This window comes from Eptesicus fuscus, chromosome 23 (genome assembly GCF_027574615.1).
Source record: "Eptesicus fuscus isolate TK198812 chromosome 23, DD_ASM_mEF_20220401, whole genome shotgun sequence".
NCBI lineage: Eukaryota > Metazoa > Chordata > Mammalia > Chiroptera > Vespertilionidae > Eptesicus > Eptesicus fuscus.
Window position 1 is genome coordinate 22,979,697 of NC_072495.1, and position 6,498 is coordinate 22,986,194.

Here is a 6,498-nt window from a genome sequence, read left to right on the forward strand (position 1 = left end):
GGCCTAGGTGCACGAGGCCTCACCCGGATCCAGGGACACATGGTCTCACCCGGACCCAGGGACGCTTGGCCTCTCCCAGACCCAGGGCCACTTGGGCTCACCCGGGCCTAGGTGCACGAGGCCTCACCCGGATCCAGGGACATATGGTCTCACCCAGACCCAGGAACGTTTGGCCTCTCCCAGACCCAGGGCCACTTGGGCTCACCCGGGCCTAGGGGCACGAGGCCTCACCCGGATCCAGGGACACATGGTCTCACCCGGACCCAGGGACGCTTGGCCTCTCCCAGACCCAGGGCCACTTGGGCTCACCCGGGCCTAGGTGCACGAGGCCTCACCCGGATCCAGGGACACATGGTCTCACCCAGACCCAGGAACGTTTGGCCACTCCCAGACCCAGGGCCACTTGGGCTCACCCGGGCCTAGGTGCACGAGGCCTCACCCAGATCCAGGGACGCATGGTCTCACCCGGACCCAGGGACGCTTGGCCTCTCCCAGACCCAGGGCCACTTGGGCTCACCCGGGCCTAGGTGCGCGAGGCCTCACCCGGATCCAGGGACACATGGTCTCACCCGGACCCAGGGACGCTTGGCCTCTCCCAGACCCAGGGCCACTTGGGCTCACCCGGGCCTAGGTGCACGAGGCCTCACCCGGATCCAGGGACACATGGTCTCACCCAGACCCAGGAACGTTTGGCCACTCCCAGACCCAGGGCCACTTGGGCTCACCCGGGCCTAGGTGCACGAGGCCTCACCCAGATCCAGGGACGCATGATCTCACCCGGACCCAGGGACGCTTGGCCTCTCCCAGACCCAGGGCCACTTGGGCTCACCCGGGCCTAGGTGCACGAGGCCTCACCCGGATCCTGGGACACATGGTCTCACCCGGACCCAGGGATGCTTGGCCTCTCCCAGACCCAGGGCCACTTGGGCTCACCCGGGCCTAGGTGAACGAGGCCTCACCCGGAGCCAGGGACACATGGTCTCACCCGGACCCAGGGACGCTTGGCCTCTCCCCGACCCAGGGCCACTTGGGCTCACCCGGGCCTAGGTGCACGATGCCTCACCCGGATCCAGGGACACATGGTCTCACCCGGACCCAGGGATGCTTGGCCTCTCCCAGACCCAGGGCCACTTGGGCTCACCCGGGCCTAGGTGCACGAGGCCTCACCCGGATCCTGGGACACATGGTCTCACCCGGACCCAGGGATGCTTGGCCTCTCCCAGACCCAGGGCCACTTGGGCTCACCCGGGCCTAGGTGCACGAGGCCTCACCCAGATCCAGGGACACATGGTCTCACCCGGACCCAGGGACGCTTGGCCTCTCCCCGACCCAGGGCCACTTGGGCTCACCCGGGCCTAGGTGCACGAGGCCTCACCCAGATCCTGGGACACATGGTCTCACCCGGACCCAGGGACGCTTGGCCTCTCCCCGACCCAGGGCCACTTGGGCTCACCCGGGCCTAGGTGCACGAGGCCTCATCCGGATCCAGGGACACATGGTCTCACCCAGACCCAGGGACGCTTGGCCTCTCCCAGACCCAGGGCCACTTGGGCTCACCCGGGCCTAGGTGCACAAGGCATCACCCGGATCCAGGGACACATGGTCTCACCCGGACCCAGGGACGCTTGGCCTCTCCCAGACCCAGGGCCACTTGGGCTCACCCGGGCCTATGTGCACGCAGCCTCACCCGGATCCAGGGACACATGGTCTCGCCTGGACCCAGGGGTGTGTGGGCTCTCCCAGACCCAGGGGCGCTTGGCCTCGCCCGGGCACGGGATCCAGCGTCATCCGGGTCCAGGGGCACTTGGCCTCACCCGGACCCGGAGTCCGGCCTCACCTGGACCCAGGGGCATGTGACCTCACCTAGACCCAGGGACGTGAGGCCTCACTTATACCCAGAGGCGTGTGACCACACCCGAGTCCAGAGGCGCGCAACCCCGCCCGCACCCGGGTCTCAGCGGGGCCCCGTCTTCCCGATCCCAATTCCTGCCGGTCAATCCCCCCTCAGCAATTCCCCTGGCCATCCTTCCAGAGCTCCAGTATGGCTGCTGCAGAACTCGTCGGGCGGCGGCTCGGCGAAGCTCCGGTGCACCCGGTGCATGGCGGTGGGCCAGTCTGGCGTCGCTGCGTCGGCCCTTGGGTCTGCATCGGTGGCCGGTCGCCGAGCATGCGCACCTGGCCGCTTCCGGGGCGTTGAGATTCTTGACGGACTCAGAGGTCAGCAAGCGCGGAGTCTCCCACCCCTGTCTCATAGGGGCTCGTCTGTCCGTGCTTGGCTGCCAGTGGAGCCGTCCCCTCAGCCGGAGACCGCCGGGGGAACTGCGCCGAGCACGTTCCAGGCCGCTGTTGTATCGCCTGAGCCATAGTTCTTTTGTGTCGCCTGAGCTGTAGTTCTTAAAGTGTGGTCTTTGGGTCGCCGGCATCAGCATCATCCCACATACCCCTCTTTTATTCTAGTTGTAGAGCATCTACTCAGCCAGCCCTATGGTGGTCTTGGATGGTGTCTGCTCTGCTCTCTTGTCGTAGTCTCAAAGTTGTTGTGGTAGGCAACAATCAGGCTTCCGCCCTATGCCTCCATCTTGGTCCTCCTTTGTATAGTTAAGTCTTGATTGTTGTTGGTGTCATTGGGGGGGCTCTCTTTGTCTATAAAGGAAGAGTTGCTGTGCAGGAGACACGTTTATGGGCCGGGTCTTGGTGCAGCAAAGCTTTGGCGCTCACTGAATATTCCCGTTGAATGTGTCCCTTATGCACGTGGTTGAAATCTGGTGTCATCTCCCACAGACCACTAGATGCCCTCGTTTCTGGGTCTCCAATGGGGTGTAGATCAGCTACTGCCTTAGGCACTCAGCAAGGATTACAGCAAAAACTGTAGTTTCTTCCTCCTGTCTGAGTGGCCCTGGAGCAGTCCGACTAGAACAGCAGATCATCTGGTCCGCTGCCAGAGGGCAGGCCACCCACATGCATAAGCCGTTGCTTGGGGCGCAGGTGTGCCTGCAAGACTTGCGGGGCAGGTCTTCAAAACATGCGGGGCGGGTCCCAGGGCGGGGCGGGGTCTCAGGGCGCCAACAGGCCATGGTGCGGCGAGCCTCGATGGCTGTGAGTCTGGTCCTTCTGCCTTCCATGTATCTAAGTCCCCTCGTTCCGCACTCCAGCGCAGCAAACACTGATTGCTGGGCGCACCTCTGCAAGAGTCCCGCCTCTCCCCGCAGGCATCTGGGTCTCCCGGGGTTGGCCAGAAGATGGGTTTCAGGGTGATGGAGAGCTAATCTCCCTTAGGTTTGGAACAAAAGCCCCTTTCCCCCGCCACCAGCCAGACCCACGCACCTCCACACCTCATCCCCTCCGATTTCGCTGGGTGCGAGGCAACAGAACAGCCTTTAACCTCCGCCGCCATCTTTTTCAAACTTCTCAATTTGTACTTCTTAATCCCTTCATTTCAGTCAACTCTACTGAAGTCTAGCGCCGCCGGGAGGTGCACGGAAAGGGCGCCCGGGCCTCCGTCCGGTGCGCGGTGCGCGCGTCCCGCGGAACCAGGCGCGCGAGGGCTGCGCGGCTGGGACGGGCGCTGGGCGGCCGCCGAGCTCCAGGCACCGCCATCACCGTGTTCCGGACGTCGCCGCCGCGGCGTCCCCCCAATTTATACTTTTTAATCCCTTGAATTCAGTCAACTCTACTGAAGTCTAGCGCCGCCGGGAGGTGCACGGAAAGGGCGCCCGGGCCTCCGTCCGGTGCGCGGTGCGCGCGTCCCGCGGAACCAGGCGCGCGAGGGCTGCGCGGCTGGGACGGGCGCTGGGCGGCCGCCGAGCTCCAGGCACCGCCATCGCCGTGTTCCGGACGTCGCCGCCGCGGCGTCCCCCCAATTTATACTTTTTAATCCCTTGAATTCAGTCAACTCTACTGAAGTCTAGCGCCGCCGGGAAGTGCACGGAGAGGGCGCCCGGGCCTCCGTCCGGTGTGCGGGGCGCGCGGCCCGCGGGACCAGGCGCGCGGGGGCTGCGCGGCGGGGACGGGTGCTGGGAGGCCGCCGGGCTCCGGGCGCCGCCGCTGCGGCGGCGTCCCCAGCGTCCCGGGCCGGGCGGCCTGCGGGGGCGGCGGAGTTGCGAAAGTGAGTGAGTTTCCCAGGGTTTCGCCCAGAATGGGGTTCAGTGCAATCGGAGCCGGTGCTCAGCGCACTCCGGAGCCTTTATCTCCTTCCTGCCAGTGAACTCCGGCCAGGTCATCAGCCGCCCCCTCCTCTCCGGTTCCATCCTCCCCGCAGGCGCGTGTGCTCGTGTCTCCGCCCGTTTCTCCATACCTCAGGCTTTTACGGCTTCCCCGACTGTCCCCGTGGCCTTCTCCTTCCCCCCAGCTGTGGGCATTTCAGTCCACCAACTTTCCTGTGGTTCTGGACGATGTCCGTTCTGACCTCTAGTTGTATTTTTGAAATTGTTGTGCCCGGCTGCAGGTTAGGTGTTTAACCTATGCCGCCATCTTGGGAACATCTATCACCACAGCTTTTTTATCCACTCGTCTGCTGATGGGCACTTGGGCTGTTTCCAGATCTTAGCTATTGTAAATTGCGCTGCTATGAACGTAGAGTGTATATATTCTTTCTGATTGGTGGTTTAGGTTTCTTAGGATATATTCCTAGAAGTGGGATCACTGGGTCAAATGACAGTTCCATATTTAATTTTTTGAGGAAACTCCATACCGTTCTCCACAGTGGCTGCACCTAGTCTGCATTCCCACCAGCAGTGCACGAGGGTTCCCTTTTCTCCACTTCCTCACCAGCACTTATTGGTTGTTGACTTGTTGATGGTAGCCATTCTGACAGGTGTGAGGGGATACCTCATTGTTGTGTTAATGTGCATCTCTCTGATGGTCAGTGACTTTGAGCATTCCCCTTTATTCTTTTTTTTTTTTTTTAAATATATTTTATTGATTTTTTACAGAGAGGAAGAGAGAGGGATAGAGAGCTACAAACATCGATGAGAGAGAAACATCGATCAGCTGCCTCTTGCACAACCCCTACTGGGGATGTGCCCGCAACCAAGGTACATGCCCTTGACCGGAATCGAACCTGGGACCCTTGAGTCCGCAGGCTGACGCTCTATCCACTGAGCCAAACCGGTTTCGGCATTCCCTTTATTCTTAAGCCAAGTTTGAGTCCTGGCTTCTATCCCTTGCCACCAAAAACTCCTGATCCACTGTGAGCCTCATCTATAAAATGAGCCCAGTGCCTACTTTCAGGCTTAGATAATATGTCAAATTCTGGGTGGGGTGGGCGTGCTCCATACATATTTTAAAAATGTAAATACGAGAAGCAAAGGTGGGTACAAAATGCTGTTCCTAAGGACCACCGCGGCCTGCCGGCAGCACCCCCATAATGTTTACCTCCCCAGCGGAGTCTTGCTAAGCAGATGTGAGCACAGGGAGCAGGACAGAATAAGGCCACATATTTCCGAGCTGCTGACAGATGGCAGCGAGAATACTCAGGCAGATTGTAGCGTTAGGTGGCAGGAGGCAGCACACAAGGGTTGACTGACTTTCTGCCTCCCTCCCAGGCACACACGTTGGTCCTGATTTCTAGTTACCCCCCACCTGCCCCGTGTTTCCACACTTGCGATGCCTTAGCCACCCCGATTCAAGGTGAGGGCCTTCCTCCTGGAGTACAGAGAGCACCGTGCACTCTAGAAGACTCCTCCACATACAGTATTTCCACACGAACACGGACAGCCACACGGGTAAGGAGGGACGGTTGTGCACACTGAACAGGAGAAACGGGCTCAGAGTGGGCGGCTGATGTGACCAAGGTCATGCGGTGGCTGGAGGACAGCGGCAGTGAGAAACCAGGCAGCCAAGTAAACTCGGCCGTCTTGAACTCAAACATACATGCAGGCCTCCCCACCGCCTGCAGAGGGACCCCCTGCACAGGGCGCCTGGGAGGCCGTCTGCCTCCTCCAGACACCCACGCTGCACTCACTGGCAGAGAGGGCCCGCAGGATGCCACGCTTTTAAATACACTGCGTCTTCCTTTCCATTCGAAAGAACATGACCCTGGGGTTGAGAGAAACGAAGTAACTTGGGTCAGTTTCCAGGGCAATACGTCGCAGAGCTGTGATTGGAACCCAGGACTCTGACACCAAAGCCCACAGGTGCTATGGCCACCGGAAGTGGTTGGAGATGAAGGATGTCCATTCAGACTCAAGTGCCTCTTTCCCAGCACACAGATGGCTCCTGTCCCCCTCCTCCCGCCCACGGGCCTGGCTGGGTCTCCTGCTCAGGGCCCCGAGCCCTTCCCTGGGCGCTCACTGGATCGTGAAGACTCACCTCAAAGGGAAGCACCTGGCTGCCTGAGCACTGACTCCCAGAAACCAAAGCATTTTGTATTAAAAGCATTTCTAACTCAATGGCAGCCCTGGGAAATCAGATGGGAAGAGAGGTTTCTGGATGCGAAACAAATAAGATTAAGATCTGCCAATGGCCTGCCACACAGGAAGGCCCAGCGGCAGGCAGCGA